This window comes from Leuciscus leuciscus, assembly GCF_965113295.1.
Source record: "Leuciscus leuciscus genome assembly, chromosome: 8".
Lineage (NCBI taxonomy): Eukaryota > Metazoa > Chordata > Actinopteri > Cypriniformes > Leuciscidae > Leuciscus > Leuciscus leuciscus.
The window spans coordinates 42283680-42302351 of record NC_138732.1 but is presented as its reverse complement, the minus strand read 5'-3'; the positions used below and the strand labels follow the sequence as shown (position 1 = coordinate 42302351).

Here is an 18672-nt window from a genome sequence, read left to right as displayed (position 1 = left end):
TGGACGACTGCCCCTTGACATGGACTACCTGGAGTTTATCTGCTCGCAAGAGTTGGTCTTTTTAAGTGCTGTGTCCAATTTAGTTACCATCCCAGGTGATGTTTTCGAGGGCATCACAGAACTGCCAAGACTAATTTGACTAAACTTGTCAGACGTTGAGACGCGCACTCCGACTATTCTGCACCAGTCAGGATCGATGGGAAGGCCACGTCTTCTAATCTCACCGGATTATATCACCGATCTCCTGGACATTAACTGTTCTGTTCCAACCATTGCTCGCATGATTGGAGTAAGCAGGAGCACAATATTTAGACGAATGGCTGAATGTAACCTCTCCATTCGGGCAAGATATAGCAGTCTCTCGGATGAAGAGTTAGATGAGTGTGTGACAGATGTAAAGCAACACATGCCTCAGTGTGGATACAGAATGATGAGAGCAGCTTTAAAAGCGCGAGGACACCAAGTGCAGTTCGACCGGGTCAGGGCAGCAATGCACCGGGTTGATACAGTGTGGGGGGGGGATGGCTTTTCACGCAAGGTAGAGGCCACTCCTAACTACTTTTTTTTATCTATATTGACATATCATCCGTCATACCATTATTATTATTATTTTATTTTTTTGATAGATAATGTACCTCGGTGCTTCATCTAATAACCTTGCTGCTACTACCTTGGATTTTTTCCAAGAAGCAGTGGAGACATTTGGCTTCCCTCTCAGGTAGGAGACAAGTCAGTAAGAATTGGATGCCAAATCTTGTCATGTTTATTCAGTTCAGTTCAGTGTTTTTTTTTTCAAGTTCAGTGAATGAAATGATTTACATCAACACTTTTTATCAGCCTTTCTACATTAAGACACGATTAGAAACGTTTGCGCTTATTGTAACGTATAATATAGCCTAACATAATTTAATGTAAACAGCATTTTTTTTTTTCATCCCAAAGGGTATAACTATATATTTGTGAGAGCGTTTGTTTCCTTAAATTTCCATGCGTCCACTACAAGTAAGAAGTAATGCTGCTACAATACTGGTGTTGCCCTCTCTTATGTCATACCCCAGGATTCCCCCGGCTTACTTAAGGCACACACTAATCAAAATATATTATAATGCATTGCAGTCTGTGTATTTACCTGGCCATATGACACTTAGGTAAAGTTGGTTTTATATTCGATATTCGCACATTCGCGGACTTCTGCGTTCAATAACTCGTGAACTAAACGTTGTTGCTACAGAAAACACCTATCACATATAACTACAGATAAAACACCAGAAGCTACAACATAATTTTCCTCAAAACGATCTTTCCTTCGCACTGGACAAAATACATTGATCTCTATGCGCAGGCTGCTAAGAAGGGACCATCTGCAAAGTGCAAACCCGAAGGAAAGCTCGTTATGAGGAAAATTTTAATATTAAAACAATGTTATTTGTGTAGTAACAATATTCAGCTCACGAGATATTGAACGCGGAACCATGGAACCAACTTTACCCAAGTTGCAGACTTGATCATGTAGGACCTCAGTGCCACATACGTGGACAGCATCATGAACATAGTCAAGTAAAAAAAAAAAAATATTGCCAACCAGGGTAAAAATAGTTTCAGGTTTGATATTTGCTGCGTATTCACCTAGACTGCTTTAGTGTACTTTTGTGTAGGCTACTGTACATACAGTACGCAAATATGTTTTATGTAAAAGTTACAGTAATTCACCAAAGGGATTTCTTTTATGTTCCAAAGGTAGTGCTTTCCTATTGATCAGACTGACTTACTACAGGTGAAATTTTGACAATGCCTCCTTTACTGTACGTACAATAAACAAATAAGTTTAAGAAAAAATTACTGTAATTCACCTAAAGTATTTTTTCATGTTCCAAAGGGTGTAGTGCTTTCCTAGTGACCACACTGACTTACTACAGGTGAAATTTTGACAATACCTCCCTTACTGTAAGTATAGTACAAACATTATTATTTAAAAAATACTGTAATTTCTCCTTTTTTCATGTTCCAATGGTTATAGTATGTTCCTAGTGATTACTCAATTAACTTTGATAAATGTATTAGGTAAAAGTATGTATTAGAACTGCTGTTCCTTGTACAACACAATTCTTTCATTGATTAAAAAAATGCAGATATTTTAGGTTAATCATATTTTCAACGTTATAAATAAGCAACACCCTTATTGTAATGATTCAAGTTAAGTTTTTGTTATAAAGTCCTGAAGAAGTGGATTCTGGAACACACTGCTGCTTCAATGTATATCTAATGAGTGATTATAATCAAGGTATTAATCAATAGTTTTCCTTCTATATATCAAATGAGTTGAATGACTTCTCTAGGCTTATGAGATTTTACTTTGTTATAGAAATTATCAGTGTGATTATCGAAAATGTTATTTCATGTATCCTTTAAATGTCTGTATTTGATATCTGAGGTGTAACGCAAGGGTCTGGCCCATGCCAGGAATGCAGTAACAGTGCTTGCTCATTTAGCCTGGCTTCCAGAGATGAAATGATGAAGATGACTTCTTTAACAGGTGTCACTACATCCATCTGCTTTTCTAGGCTACCCTGATAGCAATGGTCTCAGGAGTCATTGAAACCTATAGTTGAGAGACCATTTCTTAGTTAAAGTCTTTACTTTACAGTTAGATTTAAAGTATCCTCTCCTTGAGAAAAAAGAACATGTTAACTTAATGTTTTGAGAAGACTCTCCTCCTCACCAAATCCAATCTTGAAGAAACTGTGTCTGTGTGTGTTAGTATTATTGGTTACAGGTTAAGGAACAAGTGGAAATATAGCTGCAAGCAGCGATACGGGGCCAAGCCCCTGAAGCAGCAAGAGCAGGAATAGTAAAAACAGCAGAAATTGAAGAAAAAAGAGCTGGTTTAGAAGTATAGGTGAAAATGAACTCAAAATGAACAGAAGTTCAGATGAGAATGAACATAGAATGAACAAGACATACATTAATCCAAGAGGAAGAAAGATTAGTACAACGTTGAATAATAAAGGAATCGACATGACACAACATTACACACAATTTTTTTAAATCATGCCACGTGGGGCTCAAACCCACTATCTCTGGGTCAGATACCTGTCACTCATATCATTGCGCCACTGGGAACTTGTATTTTTGGCAAGATGAAGAAGGTCCAATAGTTCAAGTGAGAAGCAATTCAAAATGAATAATTTTTGTATAAATTTGCTGCATGTTGTATTTATTGAGTTCGTTCACATATAGGCACCATGTCTGGAACAGAAGCAACTTTTCCACCACTTAAGGCCACAATACCTCTTGCGATCTGGGAATGTGCCACACAGCATTCAAACCCACAACCGGAATGGTTCATGCTAACCAATTAGCATGCTAAGCTAACTACCATAAGGCAACAAATACAGGTCAAATTTGGAGAAAAATATCGGGAACGGTAGCAAAAATCAAAAATCTGTTCAGTCACTTCTGTGTGGCTCGGCCCAAAGATCAACTGAGCCAATTTACTGCGCTTGTTATTGAGACAGTTTTTAAGCAAAAAAGTGCAAATGTGCGAATATAAAACCAACTTTACCTAAGTGCCAGTGACCACAGAAGCTCCCCTAAGTATGAATGAATGAATTTTAGACCAAGTTTACATCTGATGATTTTTTTTTTTTTTAACTCTGTATATTTACTGTCTATGAATTTTACATTAAGTAAAATTTTTGGAGAAATGTGTTTCAGTCGCTGTGCTAAACACCCATGTTCTTAGGGTACGAGGAGATCAGGGCGTCGAAAATGTGGACGTGGCTCGTCTGATGTTCACAGTTCGTGGGACAGAAAGGGGCAGCTTTATTTCAGGAAAGAGCATGCACAATCAGCGGTGAGTTGTCATTTTCAAATAATGTACTTTGAATTGAGGTTTTGTTGAAAATATATTTAATTTTTTAATTAATTATCAACTTGTGCATAATACCTGTCTGAAATTCTTAGATTTAATTGATATATTTCTTTTCAGTATTGAGAGGTTGTGGAGAGACGTCTGGACATCAGTGACAAATGTCTACTACGATGTTCTACATGCTTTGGAAGAAGGTGGCCACCTTGATATTTCTGACCTTACTCATCTGTTCTGTTGCCACTATGTATTTCTTCCACGGCTTCAAGATGATCTCAACCTTTTCCGAAACACCTGGGACAATCACCCAATACGCACAGAGGGTAATTTGACTCCTAACCAGTTGTGGGTGATGGGAAGTATCCGCAATCCTGTACCTGAGCCTGACATAGAAGTATGTTTGATGTGGATATGGATTTTGACAGTGAAATCCAATAACTTTGAATGATCACACTGTATTCAATGCCAGACATTGAATAAACATTTTAATGTTGAAGCAGTTTATTCTCTGTTCAGGGGCCTCATTTATAAAGCTGTGCAAAGGACCTTACTAAAAGTGTATGTGTGCCCGTAAGCCAGAATCTGCGCAAAATTCCCTTTATAAACCCAGTCAGTGGAAGAATGTGTACATGCGTCTCCTCCCTGAAATAACTATAAATGTAACTTTCAATGCCTCGTTTTACTATGCATATTCTCATCTGCATATCATTTGCATATGCATATTTATCCACATGATCCCAAGTTTAACAGTACAGGACATTAGGAAAATATGAGATACGGATGCCTTGTTTTTGAATAAATAAATCAACGTTTTTTCTCAATCTTCTCCACTGTCCAAATAGTATTTTTAATTGCTTTATATTTTAAACAGAAACAGATAGGCCTTATTGTGCATTATTTGCACAAAAATATTTTCTCAGTTAAAATAGTTAAACTCAGCATGCCAAAGGAAAGTGTTCAAAAGCATTGCATCCACTACAAAAAATTATATTAATTAAAATTATAACTCCATTAATGAGTGGCACATTTAATCTAAATGTGTATATCAGATGTAAAACAGAGTTTAAATCAGTCTATTTATTTTTAACTGTTATTGTGAACATGCATTGAATTTATGATTAGAATTCATAATGAAAATTTAAAGTGTTTTTCCTTCATCCGAAACATGGTCACGTCGGCGTCGCCAAACTGCTCCGTCTCCAATATGTTCGTACACAGGATCAGAGTTACTTAGTTGCACATTCTCCCGTCAAGTTTGTTTTTATAAATCACAACTTGTGCGTCGATAGTGGCTTACGAGCCGTTTCAGGGCCTGTTTTGTCCATACACAGCGGTTATTAATGAGAACCCAGAACTGTAAGTTGGATCTTATTTATGACAGTAAATGCTCTATATTGCTGTTTTTAGGGATTAAGCATACCACAAATAGACTGGGAGAGTAGTGGACTGAGTGTTGATACACATTCCAGTATTGTTGTGCCTCAAACCGAATGCCCCCTGACTGATGAGCAAGTGGAAGCACTCAAAGAAACTGTAGACCCCAAAGGACCTTCACAGACTTTTGGCTGGGACATCTATCTAGCTTGACTGCTTGTACATAACATTAACCCGTTACTTAAACATGGAATGTACTATGTCTTATAGCATAGTATCAAAAATATAACGGCATGAACAACATGCATCATGTACACTAAAGCACAACTTGTAAGCTGGATTTTAAAGTATTGGACCTAAGTGTAATAACAGTATCTAATAAAAGTGTATATCAGTGTGTAACAAATGTAACATATACTGTAAATGTCTAAAAATTACACATGGCCAAAACCATACTTGCAAGTGCCAATGCACATCATCAAATCATTTGTGAAGGACTGAAAATCGCTGTAGTGCCCTGGGAGCCGGAGAACACAGAAGCAAGTAGAGGATTTTGGGAGATCACTTTTTACAATTTCCACAGCCATATTTCCCTCCATCTGCTCCCATCCGACCCAGAACTTCAGAAGGTTTTTTAAGTCCTTGCTGGATGCTGCAAAAAACACAGAAATTATAATAACAGTTCACCCTATAAATACAATTATCTTATTGTTTACTCAGTCTTTTAGAATCTCAAACTGTTATGACTTTCTGTAAAGTATATTGGTGTTTAGATCCATATAATATAATTTCAGGGGGTCCTAAGATTTAAGTTTTAAACAGGACACAAAAAAATGGGGTAACACTTTATAATAACTTTAATAAATCATTAACAAACATTATATAATGATCAGATAATTAGTTAATATTCACATAGCTAGAAATATGAGATAATGTGCTTGTTAAAGGGATAGTTCACCATAATTTAAATCTGTTCATCATATAAAGCGATTGGGTCTCTTCAGAAAATTTGGACTAAACCGCTCAATTCATATGGATTAGTTTTACGATTTCTTTATGAACTTTTTGAAGCATCAAAAGTGGTAGTTGCCTATCAGTTGAGAAAGAAATTGCTTAGATTTCATCAAAAAGATCTTCATTTGTGTTCCGAAGAGGAACGACAGTTTTACAGGTTTGGAAAGACATGAGGATGAGTAATTATTATTCGAGTAATGAGACAGAATTTTCACTATATACTACAATGTTAACTAATGATCTGTTAATCATTATGTCATCTTTAATACGTTTTTTAAAATATTAACAAGCATGTTATCTCATAGTTATTTGAAATATATATATATATTTGCAGTGCATTATATCAAACTACCTTGAACACTTCAACCATGAAAAGACTGGAAATCACAAAAATTCACATTAGAAAATGAAACATGAATCTCCAATAATAGGTTCTTACAGTACACATAGAATTCAACTGCAAACTGTAAGATACTGCTGTACTCTTCAAACTCTGAGGCACATACCTGTCTCAATGAACTGCTTTAAATACCCTGTGATCCGTTCCTTGGTATCAACTGAGTATTCGTCGCCATCTTCGTCATCACTCTCTTTAGGCCAGGAGATATGGGAAAGCAAGCATCTAAACAAGTAACAGAATTATATGTTTCCCAAGAAAATGGAAGCCTTACCTCAGGAGTGCATGAGTCCTCTGATTCTTTGGGGAAGAATACCACATCCTTCCTCTCAGTTAGAAGAGGCCAAACAAAAGTGTCTTTCAGTCCTCGCCTGATTTGTTTGACTTGGCGTGTTCTTCTCCCAAGAACCTACAAAGTACAAAGAAATTGAAAAAAATTTATTATATCCAAATTTCAAAGTATAATGTCAGCATGCTGACAGACCAAGTACCTAAAGGTCTTTCATAAAAAAAAAAAAAAAAAAAAATCCACACCAGAGCATGTTCTTGCTGTCCTGCTGTTATTCTTATAATAAATTCTTATAATTTTACATCCTTATACAAATAACATAAAATAACAACTGGCGACTGAAAATCTAATAAAATCGCAGAAGGGCAAAGTTATGATTTACCGCCTTTAAGTTTACAGTAAAATGAAACAGCCATAAATTAAAAAGAATCATGATATCACATAACATGCGTTAGTAGCTCTGTGTGAAAGATCATGAATGCAATCTAAATTCTTATACTTGTCTAACCATTACAATGCCATTAGAACACATGATAAAAAATGCATTAATAATAAGTATTCAGGTAATTAGTTTCATAATATAATTGAAATGTATAGAAATAAGGGCACTTTCCATTCTCAAAAACAATAACTACAAATTGTAATTACTGCATGTGACAGCAGACGTTCATAAAGCCACCTTGTATTTTCTTCTGTTGGACCAGGAAGATCCCAGGACAAACAAAGTTCCAAGACTTTACTATACTGGTCCTCATTCAATGGAGACTGCCCACTGAGCTAAAAAAATAAAATTAAGCATATTTTATATATACACACATGTGTGTGTGTGTGTGTGTGTGTGTGTGTGTGTATATATATATATATATATAAAAATACACACACTTACCAAGTTGATGGTCTCTCGTATGTCAACATCTGGGCAGTCCTCCAATTGCAAAGTGGTTGTATCTTGAGAACGTTGCAGCAGAACATGAACAAAGGCTCTGCTGAGCCCTGCAAGACACGGGCCACCGTGTAGAAAGGAATGGCCTAGCATTCTCCCTGCTACTAGGAAGAGATCGCTTTCAATAAGGAATTGTGATGATGAGGGAACCAAGTGATCTGGCTCTCCCTCAAAGAGGCAAGTAACCCCTGTGTTTCCTGTTGATTTAATTACATATCAGCATTAAGTAAATCCCATCAAAACAATTATTAAAAATTTTGCAGTGCAACTAATAAACTGCATTCCCAAGTTCAAACTGAAACCATACTTCAGTTTTTCGGGAACTGTTGAAAAAAAGTGCCTGGTGACTCCATCGCCAACTGCAGCATCTCCTAAAAAAAGGAACATACAGTAATTGAAGCTGACATCAATGAATACACTATATGAGATGCATAATTTATTGCATAAATAGTTTCATCTTCTACAGCTGTACATTTTACAGGACATGCCCACTCTACATTTCTTTGCTTGTAGAAGTTGATCAGTTGCCTCTCCTGTTCTTCAGTACATGATCTCAAGTCCATATACATCAAAAGAGGTTTCCCTGTCTCGTGCAGTTGGAGAATTTCCTTTTTGTACAAGGTTGCAGCCATTTTTGGATCCGGATGGGTCTTCCAATCTGGTAAAAAAAAATATATAATAAAATAATAATAATAATAATAAATCATGGCAAATCAAAAGAGCTCTGTTGCACATCAACATAAGTGTAATATTTTTTCATCTTTACTTGTTTGCCACAAATTCAAGATGGACTAAAAAATAAAGACTTCTTTAGAATGTCAGCAATAGAATGATTTAAGCAAACATTCATGTTATTCTGTTTAGCACTGCAAAAAAAGCCAAAGGAGAAACAGTTTAATTACCATTATCCATGTATGAAAACTCAGCAGTGTCATTCACTTCGTTATCCATACATGACAACTCCGCTGTGTTTATTTCATCATCCATTGGTCTACAATATAGGCAAGGGGAAACAACTATTAAAATCCTGTTTCTAGTGAGAGGTACATTTACATTTACATTTAGTCATTTAGCAGACGCCTTTCTCCAAAGCGACTTACAGATTAGGACAAAATTCAGCGAGTCATCATAAAGAGGCAAAAGCAACAACAACGCAAGAAGTGCTCAAAGTACGAAGTTCAGGTATTATTCAGAGTAGCATAAGCCTGATAAGTGATGTTACAAAGGGAAAGGAAAACTTTTTTTTTTTTTTTTTCTATAAGGTTAAGTGCTCACGGAAGAGATTGGTTTTCAGCTGTCTTTTGAATGTTGTCAGGGATTCTGCATTCCGGATGAGGGTGGGGAGAGCGTTCCACCAGCATGGAACTGTGAATGAGAATGTTCTGGAAAGTGATTTTGTGGCTTTCTGTGATGGAACCACGAGACGTCGCTCGTTGACCGATCGTAGGTGTCTGGTAGGGATGTAGACTCGTAGGAGTGAGTGAAAGTAGGAGGGAGCTGAGCCTGTGATAGTTCTGTAAGCAAGCGTCAGTGCCTTGAACTTGATGCGAGCAGCGAGAGGTAGCCAGTGCAGAGAGATGAACAGAGGAGTGACGTGGGCCCTCTTGGGCTCGTTGAAGATAAGACGAGCTGCAGCATTCTGAATCATCTGTAGGGTTTTGGTTGCACATGCTGGAAGTCCAGCCAGAAGAGCATTGCAGTAGTCAAGCCTAGAGATGACCAGGGCCTGGACGATGAGTTGTGTTGCATGCTCAGTTAGGAAAGGCCTGATTTTCCTGATGTTGTGCAGTGCAAACCTGCATGATCGAGCTGTCTTTGAAATGTGATCTGTGAAGGTCAGCTGGTCATCAAACGTTACTCCAAGATTTCTGACCGATCTTGATGGGGTGATTAATGATGACTCTAGCTGGATGGTGAAGTCGTGCTGTAGAGACGGATTGGCAGGGAGGACGAGAAGCTCAGTCTTTGCCAGGTTGAGCTGCAGGTGATGTTCCTTCATCCATGTGGAGATGTCCGCCAGACAGCTTGAGACCCGTGCAGCTACTGTGGGATCATCTGGTTGAAAGGAGAGGAAGAGCTGCGTGTCATCAGCATAGCAGTGGTAGGAAAAACCGTGTGCCTGTATGATGTGTCCCAGTGATGTGGTGTAGATGGAGAAGAGGAGGGGACCAAGAACTGAACCCTGGGGAACCCCTGTGGTCAGCTGATGTGCTCTGGATACCTCACCTCTCCATGCGACCTTGAAGGACCTACCTGTGAGATAGGACTCAAACCAGTGGAGTGAAGTTCCTGTGATGCCCAGTGATGAGAGGGTGGACATAAGGATCTGATGATTCACCGTGTCGAAGGCAGCAGACAGATCCAGGAGAATGAGGACTGAAGATTTGGAAGCAGCTTTTGCGATCCGTAGGGCTTCTGTGACTGACAGTAATGCAGTCTCAGTTGAGTGTCCTTTCTTGAAGCCAGATTGGTTGACATCCAGCTGGTTGTTTAGAGACAAGAAGGATGTTAGTTGGTTGAAGACAGCTCTTTCAAGTGTCTTCGCAATGAATGGTAGGAGAGAGATAGGTCTGTAATTGTCTACAAATGATGTGTTTAGCGTTGGTTTTTTGAGCAGTGGAGTAACCCGAGCCTGCTTGAATGCTGTAGGGAAGGTGCCAGTATGGAGGGATGAGTTGATGATGTGTGTGAGTGATGGTAGAAGTGTGGGAGAGATGGCTTGTAGAAGGTGTGAGGGGATGGGGTCAAGCGGGCAGGTGGTAGGGTGACTGGAGAGGAGAAGTGTAGATACTTCTTCCTCGGTTAGCGAAGAAAAGGAGGACAGAGGGATATTGGCTGTGGAAGGGGTCGGTCTGGGTTCCTGTGTGTGTGGAGCTGAGAATTGACTGCTGATAGCTGTTGTTTTCTTGGTGAAGAAGTGCGCAAAATCGTCAGCAGTTAAGGAGGAGGCAGGTGGTGGTGTAGGTGGACAGAGGAGAGAGTTGAATGTCTTGAAGAGTAGTCGTGTGTTGGAGGAGCTGTTGATCTTGTTGTGGAAGTATGAAGATTTTGCAGCATGAACATCGACAGAAAAGGAGGAGAGGAGAAATTGATACATACTCAGGTCAGATGCGTCTTTTGATTTGTGCCATTTCCTCTCCGCTGCCCTGAGTTCGGTCCGGTGTTCCCGAAGAACCTCAGATAACCAGGGGTTAGAGGGAGTAGCGCGTGCTGGCCTGGAGGAGAGGGGGCAGATAATGTCTAGAGAAGAGATTAGAGTGGAGCATAAGGTGTCCGTTGCGGTATTCACATCCAGAGATGAGAATTGTGAGGGTGGGGGAAGAGAGGATGACACGGCAGAGGAAAGGTGGGAGGGGGAAAGTGAGCGCAGGTTTCGTCTGAAAGTGACTGGTGGTGGGGGTGGTAAAGTGTACTTTTATAAATCATATTATGTTTATCACAAAACTAATATTTTCCAACTTGCACACCTTTCACCACATTCACTGGCATGCAATTCCAAGATGTCAAGAGGCATTTCCTCTTGACAAATAGGACAGCAACCCTACAATATAGATGACCAAGCACAAAAAAAAATTCATAACTATAAAAAACCAAAATGCACTTTTTTTCACTTCAGTTTACAATTGACCTTTTTTGATCGCATTGGGTCCAAATATATTTAGCAAGACATGCATTGTACAGAGAGAAATTACCTGTTCATTGTTCTTTTTCACACTTTCCACATCCTGCCCACATCCAGCCTCATCCTGACTTTCGTTTTTATCTTCAACCAAAACAACATCAGAAAAAGTCTTGATGTGATTTGTAAGGAGCTGAAGGGGGAACGATATGTTGCACTTTTTGCATAATGCCTTAGGCATATTGCGAAATGCATCTGATGAAGGTGTCAAGGGAGCAGTGTCCAATTCATCTTGAAGTGGAGCAATGTACAGAATAGAATTCTCCCCTATTTTTGTCGTTTTAATAAGCCTGCCTGTGTACCCACAGTCTGCAGGTGCCACTAGGGTGAGCTTCCGACTTCCCCAACCCCCTGCAACAACAAAATTGTGTTTATTATATGTAAACAATAAGATGTAAATTTGAGTAATATATTACTAATACTATATATATATATATAGCTCAACATATTTATTACACCACCATCCAATGTAAGGTTTGTGCCACGGCTGCCCTAAACTAACAGGACTACTGATTACCAAAATAATTGTTATGTTTCTCTAATGGTTAATTCACCAGTATGTGTAAGCTCTTTAGTCACAGTTGGCTAAGTCAAAGTCCAGATTTGAATCCTATTTAACAAATTTGGGATTTAGAAGATTCAAAGATAGATCACACACAAGTTTCAACAAAGGCAAGTCTTTGGAAACAACCAAAAAGTATTTTTTTTGTTATTATGCATGTGAATAAAGACTATTTAGTTGTTTCAGTTTGTTGCTTATTATTCTAAAAATGACAATAATTATTTTTTATTTTTTTAAACTAGTTTTTGACAGACTCCTTAAATCTGTCACACTATAATCCACACTACAATCCAGAAGGGGGTGCGTGGTAATGCAACACTGTTTACTAACTAGAATTAGAACAGACGATCTATGCATAGAATAAAATTTTTTTAACCTCTCAATCAGTGTTTTAAATGCAGAGAGGCATCATTAAAACAGATTAGTGATGCTCCGATCGATCGGCCGGCGATCATGATCGGCCGATATTGGCAAAAAATAGCTTGATCGGCAACCCCCAAAAGCGCCGATCAAAAAAGCCGATCACGTGACGTAAATAACTCGCGCAACTTTTCCGCATGCGCGGCAACACAACAGCAGAGCAGAGCTTGCTTAACAGTGGCAAAATGAGTTCTCCTATGACGGCAATTATAAACGAGCGCACAACTGATGCTGGCGCGCGGGGTAAATGACATTCGCGAGAGGATAACAGATCTACGCGCGAGGAAACGGGAACTCGCGAGCTCATTCAAACCCTGCGCGGGCGCATGACATCTCTGCCCTCGCGCGCGCACGCATGATCATTCCCCACACTCTCGCGCTTGATCTCCTCTCGCCTGATGATTTTGCTCGCTCGAACACTTTTATTTTTGGCAGTCGAGGGGCGGGACTTACTGTTTTAATAACCTCAAATGTCATTGTCATTATTTTATTTTTGGGATCTGATGTAGTTAGTTCCTCAACTACATCCATTGTAGTCTGCCTGACCCCTCTTTGTTTTGAAAAATTATACTGTGCCTTATTTGGAAAAGGTGGCCTACAGTAGCCTTATGTTATCTTGTTTTCTAACTACAATTAAATAAATATTGGTGGTTCTTCAAGATTTTCTTGACTCTAGCATATTTCCATTCTGTGATCGGCAGTGATCGGCAATCGGCAGATCATGATTTTGGTGATCGGTAATCGGTGATCGGCCCCAAAAATGCTGATCGGAGCATCACTAAAACAGATTGAGAAAAAAATATCTCACGAATCATTACGTTTACCTCAGGCAAGTACCTGAGTGACTCGTCATAGACATAAACAGAGAGAAGTAGCTCCGGCTACAATGTTCTTCTGCAAGACGCATGTAGTTCTGTTTATTAACTGCTAGAGCACCTAAAGTTACAGACTGCAGCTTAAAAAAGTACAATTTATTTAAAGAAAGAGACAATTTGTTCATAAAAAAAACACTGTTTAATAAAAAATAAGAAAAAAATAAGTAATTTTGTGTTTTACTCCCCTCTGCTGAACCAAACAGTATATATATATATATATATTTTTTTTTTTTTTTTTCACTAAAGCAGATTTGTGTGTGTCATCAATAACAATATGTTTAATACTTAAACAACCAGTTACACTAAGCAGTAAATATTACCTGATGCTTTATACAGGAGCCAACCACCAGTTACCCCACCAAGTTTGGGATATAATTCGGTAAGTTTATCACATAACTGTTAAAGAAAACAGGATTAGTTAATCTAGCTGCTATCACTGCTCTTTATGACCATTCACAAAGATAATAATATGAACAGGTTCTTTTTGACATTAAGTGTAATGGCACATTACGTCATGTACTTTACCTCCTGATGAGTCATGTTTTCGTCAAGAATGGCAGTTCTGCGTCCTAGTCCTGCCTGAGTATGGAGCAGTTGATCTGGGCCACTAGGGGACCGCTCACATTGAGCCGGCAGCAGGTGGAACATGACCTGAAATATATACATATCCTATATTGAATATTAACATCCAATAGTGTAAATCGCGGCAGCAGCTTCAGGTTGGTAATCCAAGGCATTGTTGTTTATCTTTACTTCAGGATGCACTTTTATGATGGACAGATGCACTTTTATGATGGACAGATGCACTTTTATGATGGACAGATGCACTTTTATGATGGATAGATGCACTTTTATGATGGACAGATGCACTTTTATGATGGACAGATGCACTTTTATGATGGACAGATGCACTTTTATGATGGACAGATGCACTTTTATGATGGACAGATGCACTTTTATGATGGACAGATGCGCTTTTATGATGGACAGATGCACTTTTATGACGGATAGATGCACTTTTATGATGGACAGATGCACTTTTATGATGGATAGATGCACTTTTATGATGGAAGTTTTTTATTCATAATAGAAGTTATTTGATTCTACAGCATATCTGGCAGTGTTGTTTCTCAAATAATATACTTGGTTTTTAAGTTGATCGTAAAGACTATTCGTGCCAATGGTTCTACGTTCACCTCAGGCCTACGATGCTTTTGAGATACGCAGCCCTGAATAATGGCGGAGACAATTCACGTTATAACACAGAGATTAACAGATATCATGGTAGAGCTGTAACAATTTATAATTGCTGAATTTAATTTATAATTGTAATTGTGTTGTATTTAATGATGCTATATTTAAATAAAATTGCCTTTGCCATCATGTAAAACCCAGCCATCAATTTAGTATTCCGTCAAAGTGACTAAAACAAACAATTCACTCTGTCTCAGCGTATTACAGTTGTTTTACTAAAACTTAATATCAATGCCAACGGCGAGAGAATTTAGTTTTGCAGTGGACAAATCACCTTACTTTGCACGGGGGTAAAAATAAGTCTCATAAGACACTTGAGTAAACGCTCGTGTGTTTAGTGTCTTAATCAGCCTTTTCCACAGACATATATAAATCATAACTCGTACTCACCGCTCTGTCCATTTCAGAAAATGACGTTTTGTGAAGGCAGTGTTGCCAGATTAGAAATGTCGAAGTATCGTACCAAAACCTCAAAATTATCGTTTTTTGAGAAAAATTATCGTACACGAACCAAACACATAAAATATAGCTATTTTCCAACAATTTTATTTTCCAAATAATTTTCCAGCCAATTTAAACAAGCTGTGTAATACACTCACACTAACTGGAGGAAGTCTGGCTACTTAACTTTTTTTTGCCAAAGTGCAAAAGATATGCCGACAGTCCACATTTTGAACTAGACCATAATTAAACTATGATACAGAGAGAAAAAAGTGCACAATTATCACTAGAAAGATTCAAATTCGATCTCTAAGTCGCTGTCATCATCGGATGCCACATCCACTTGTGCTGTGTTGGCAGATGTTGTTGGCTGGGGAATCCTTTTACGGTACAGATTGGATGCCGTCATGGAACTGATCTAAACTGAACTGTCTTCTTCGGCAAAACTGTAGTGTAGCGTTGACGTGCGGTCGACACCGTGTGGTGTGTGTATACGTGCTTGGGTGCAGGCAGGCGAGCCTGCGAAATGATTCGGGGTCAGAGAGAGAAGCGGTTGGATGTGTGTTTGGACGAACGACTGAAAACTCTGAAATGATCGTACATTATGGGATTTTTTTCATTATTGATCGTACATCGTACAGAGGTCAAAATTATCGTACAAATACGATAATTATCGTACATCTGGCAACACTGTGTGAAGGCCTCTCATCTCTAGCTGTTGCTTTGGTGCTTGTCAACACGCGCTTGCACCCCCTGCTGGTGAAGCTGACTAACAGCAGATGGATAATATGCTCGGTAATCTACTGCTTTTCCTGCAGTTCCTGGATGTCAACGTATTATTTTCTGTTGAATTTGAACCACTGAATTTGTGGAAGCGAATTTTCAAAGCGAAATAAAATGGACCGAAAATTGCCTGTTGAATATTATAGGTTGTATTTTTAAACAGTTTGAATATTTTGGAAGTGAAATATGAAAGGTGAATATGGATTATTGAATTTTTAATAATGAAAATGTGTTTGAAATGTTTTTAATTGAAATATTCACAGCTTAAATATTCAACCATGTTGAATTTCAGCCCATAAAAATGCAAGCCTTAAAAATACAATGGATTAAAATGCAAGCATGGTTAATGCAATGCATTTTTTTTTCGATTGGTGCAATTCAACATGCTTTTTATTTCAAAAACATTTGACATTATTCTACTTCCATATCAACCCGTAATCGTAACACATCAAGGCCCGTGAGACCGTGTTAACAGTCTAGCGGGACGCTCCAGCCGTGCTTAAGAGCTTCGCGAACGCTGGAAAAAACGTTTTTAAGAGTCGTTTCCTCAGACTGGGCGCCTGGTCGGTGGCGCTCTGTGGAGCTGGCCACACAATGTTGAGACGAACGGCCGCTCGCTCACAAACTTCCAGGAGGATAGACTGAGGCAAAGCCGCGTGAGCGCTAGCCTAGGGAACGCTAAAAGGACCGCGTCATCCCCGTCGCCGGAACCGGCCGGTTCGTCAACGAAAGTGAGGTTTTCCCGCGAAGATGTCCTCTTCAGGGAATGCGGATTGGGCTGATGTCAGCTCAAATATTTAGAGAGGTGGCGCTCCGGGAGTCCCCCGGTAGTGCGTCATCATCACCGTGTCCCCCATCCGAGTCAGAAAGGCCGAGCACGGGAGTAGCCTCTCGCTGCATCCTGCGGTGGACATCCAACCCGGCCACATCCAAGTGTGACGTCAGAAGCCACCACGCCCATGCCCAAATTGGACACAGTCTCATTAACGTTAACATTTAAAAACAGGAAGAAGCATCGAGAAGAGAAGACGAAGGTAACTGCGAACTATTCTAACTGCATTATTACATCACCAATTTCATGTTGTTATTTGGATTAAGGGTAAATATGAAAAATATATTATTTCAGTGCTTATGTGTGACGTTACATCCTGTAAATCTTATTCTGCTCGTAAAGAATATGAGATTTGATTGTCACTCTGTCAGTTGTAAATACTGCATATTGAAAAAGTCATTGCTATGCAAAGAAGTTATACATGTTTAGATAATGTAATGTGATGATAAACTGTTGTAATATGCATAAGTTTTATTATTGATTCATAGTAAACAGTGACGGCAAGCCAGCCATCACATCAGCAGTCTTTCCTAACTATATTATACTTCTTTTCAGGAGTACTACTGCATGCTAGCACTACTATACTATATAATGGTTTGCTGTTCAGTAGTGATATTATTGTATATTTATATTAACGTTTTTCATAGGCCATCATAAATGCCCTGGCTGTCCTCCGGGATGTCTCCTTACAGGAGGCGGAGCAGGTCTTCCTTTCTGGTCCGGATTATCATTGCAGGTCAGAGTAGATTATTAATTATTTTTGCACAATGCCCAGTGCACCCTTTTGTTACTGATATTTCTGTTAACACAACAGTGACTGTTCTCTGATAACTATTTCAGTGAAGTGGAAGATTTTAACAGACGAATTGACAAACAATTGAGGAAAGAAGGGAGACCATTCAATTGGTGGGTATTGCTCTTACATTTACACATTTGGAGTTTGGAATTAGACGTCAGTAACATGAATATTCTATTTGACTTTCTCTCTCTACAACATTTTGTAAGTGTTAAATCAGAAATATATATTTCAGTTGAACATGTTAAACAAATTCTATTATTCTCTCTCTCTCTCTCTCTCTCTCTCTCTCTCTCTCTCTCTCTCTCTCTCTCTCTCTCTCTCTCAGAGTTGAAGCCATTCTTGCAGCAACTGGTGGAAAAGGGGATATTTTTGGTGCTTTTGTTCTAGCACAATATTTTGATGTAAACTTGATGTATTAACACAAAATATTAAATTAAAATATTAATTTGTGACCAAGATATTTTGAACTATGATGATATTTTGATGTTATATTTTGATATGTTAAACTCATAAAACCTGTACAGAAGGGGAAGCGAGAGATTAACTGGTTTTTATGTATTAAAATATTGTGCAAAAGGTCATTTATTTCAGTAATTCAACATAGCTGTAAGCCATAATCATCAAATTTATAACACATAAAGGCTTGAATTATCTCACTTTGCATGTAATGAGTCTATATTATATATTAGTATCAGCTTTTAGTTGAATTACTGAAATAAATGAACTTTTGCACGATATTCTAATTTTTCGAGTTTCACCATATTGGTTCTTTAACTTAAGGTTAACATAAATTTAATTCTGCTGTTCTTTAATTTGATTTCAAAGTCATTTGGTATAACAGGCATTAACTAATAAGTGAATTCTTAATTTGATTGTAAAAATGCAATATTTCTATAACCACATAGAAAGAAATGTAAAAAAAAAAAAAGTTTACATTTATTTTCTTTATTTAGAAGGGGTAACTATTTTGGAGTCCATATAATTAAGAAAGTGACAAAAACTCGTTTTATTATTAAATGCTCCCTTATACGTTTATTATAGCAAAACCATGATTATTGATTACCATTTGTATAACGTAACAGAAATACAAGAGAAATACAAAAATATCGTTTTAAGGTACATTGTTTACTTGTACTACCATG

At 38.2% G+C, this 18672-nt stretch overlaps 1 long non-coding RNA gene across 1 annotated transcript; it reads left to right on the top strand.

Moving 5' to 3' along the window:
- Positions 1-16785: 16785 nt before the first annotated feature.
- LOC309504298 lies at positions 16786-17988 on the top strand. The gene is made up of 4 exons (XR_014208054.1): positions 16786-16933; positions 17379-17467; positions 17572-17637; positions 17856-17988. It is a non-coding gene; the product is annotated as an uncharacterized lncRNA (long non-coding RNA).
- The last annotated feature ends 684 nt before the right edge of the window (positions 17989-18672 follow it).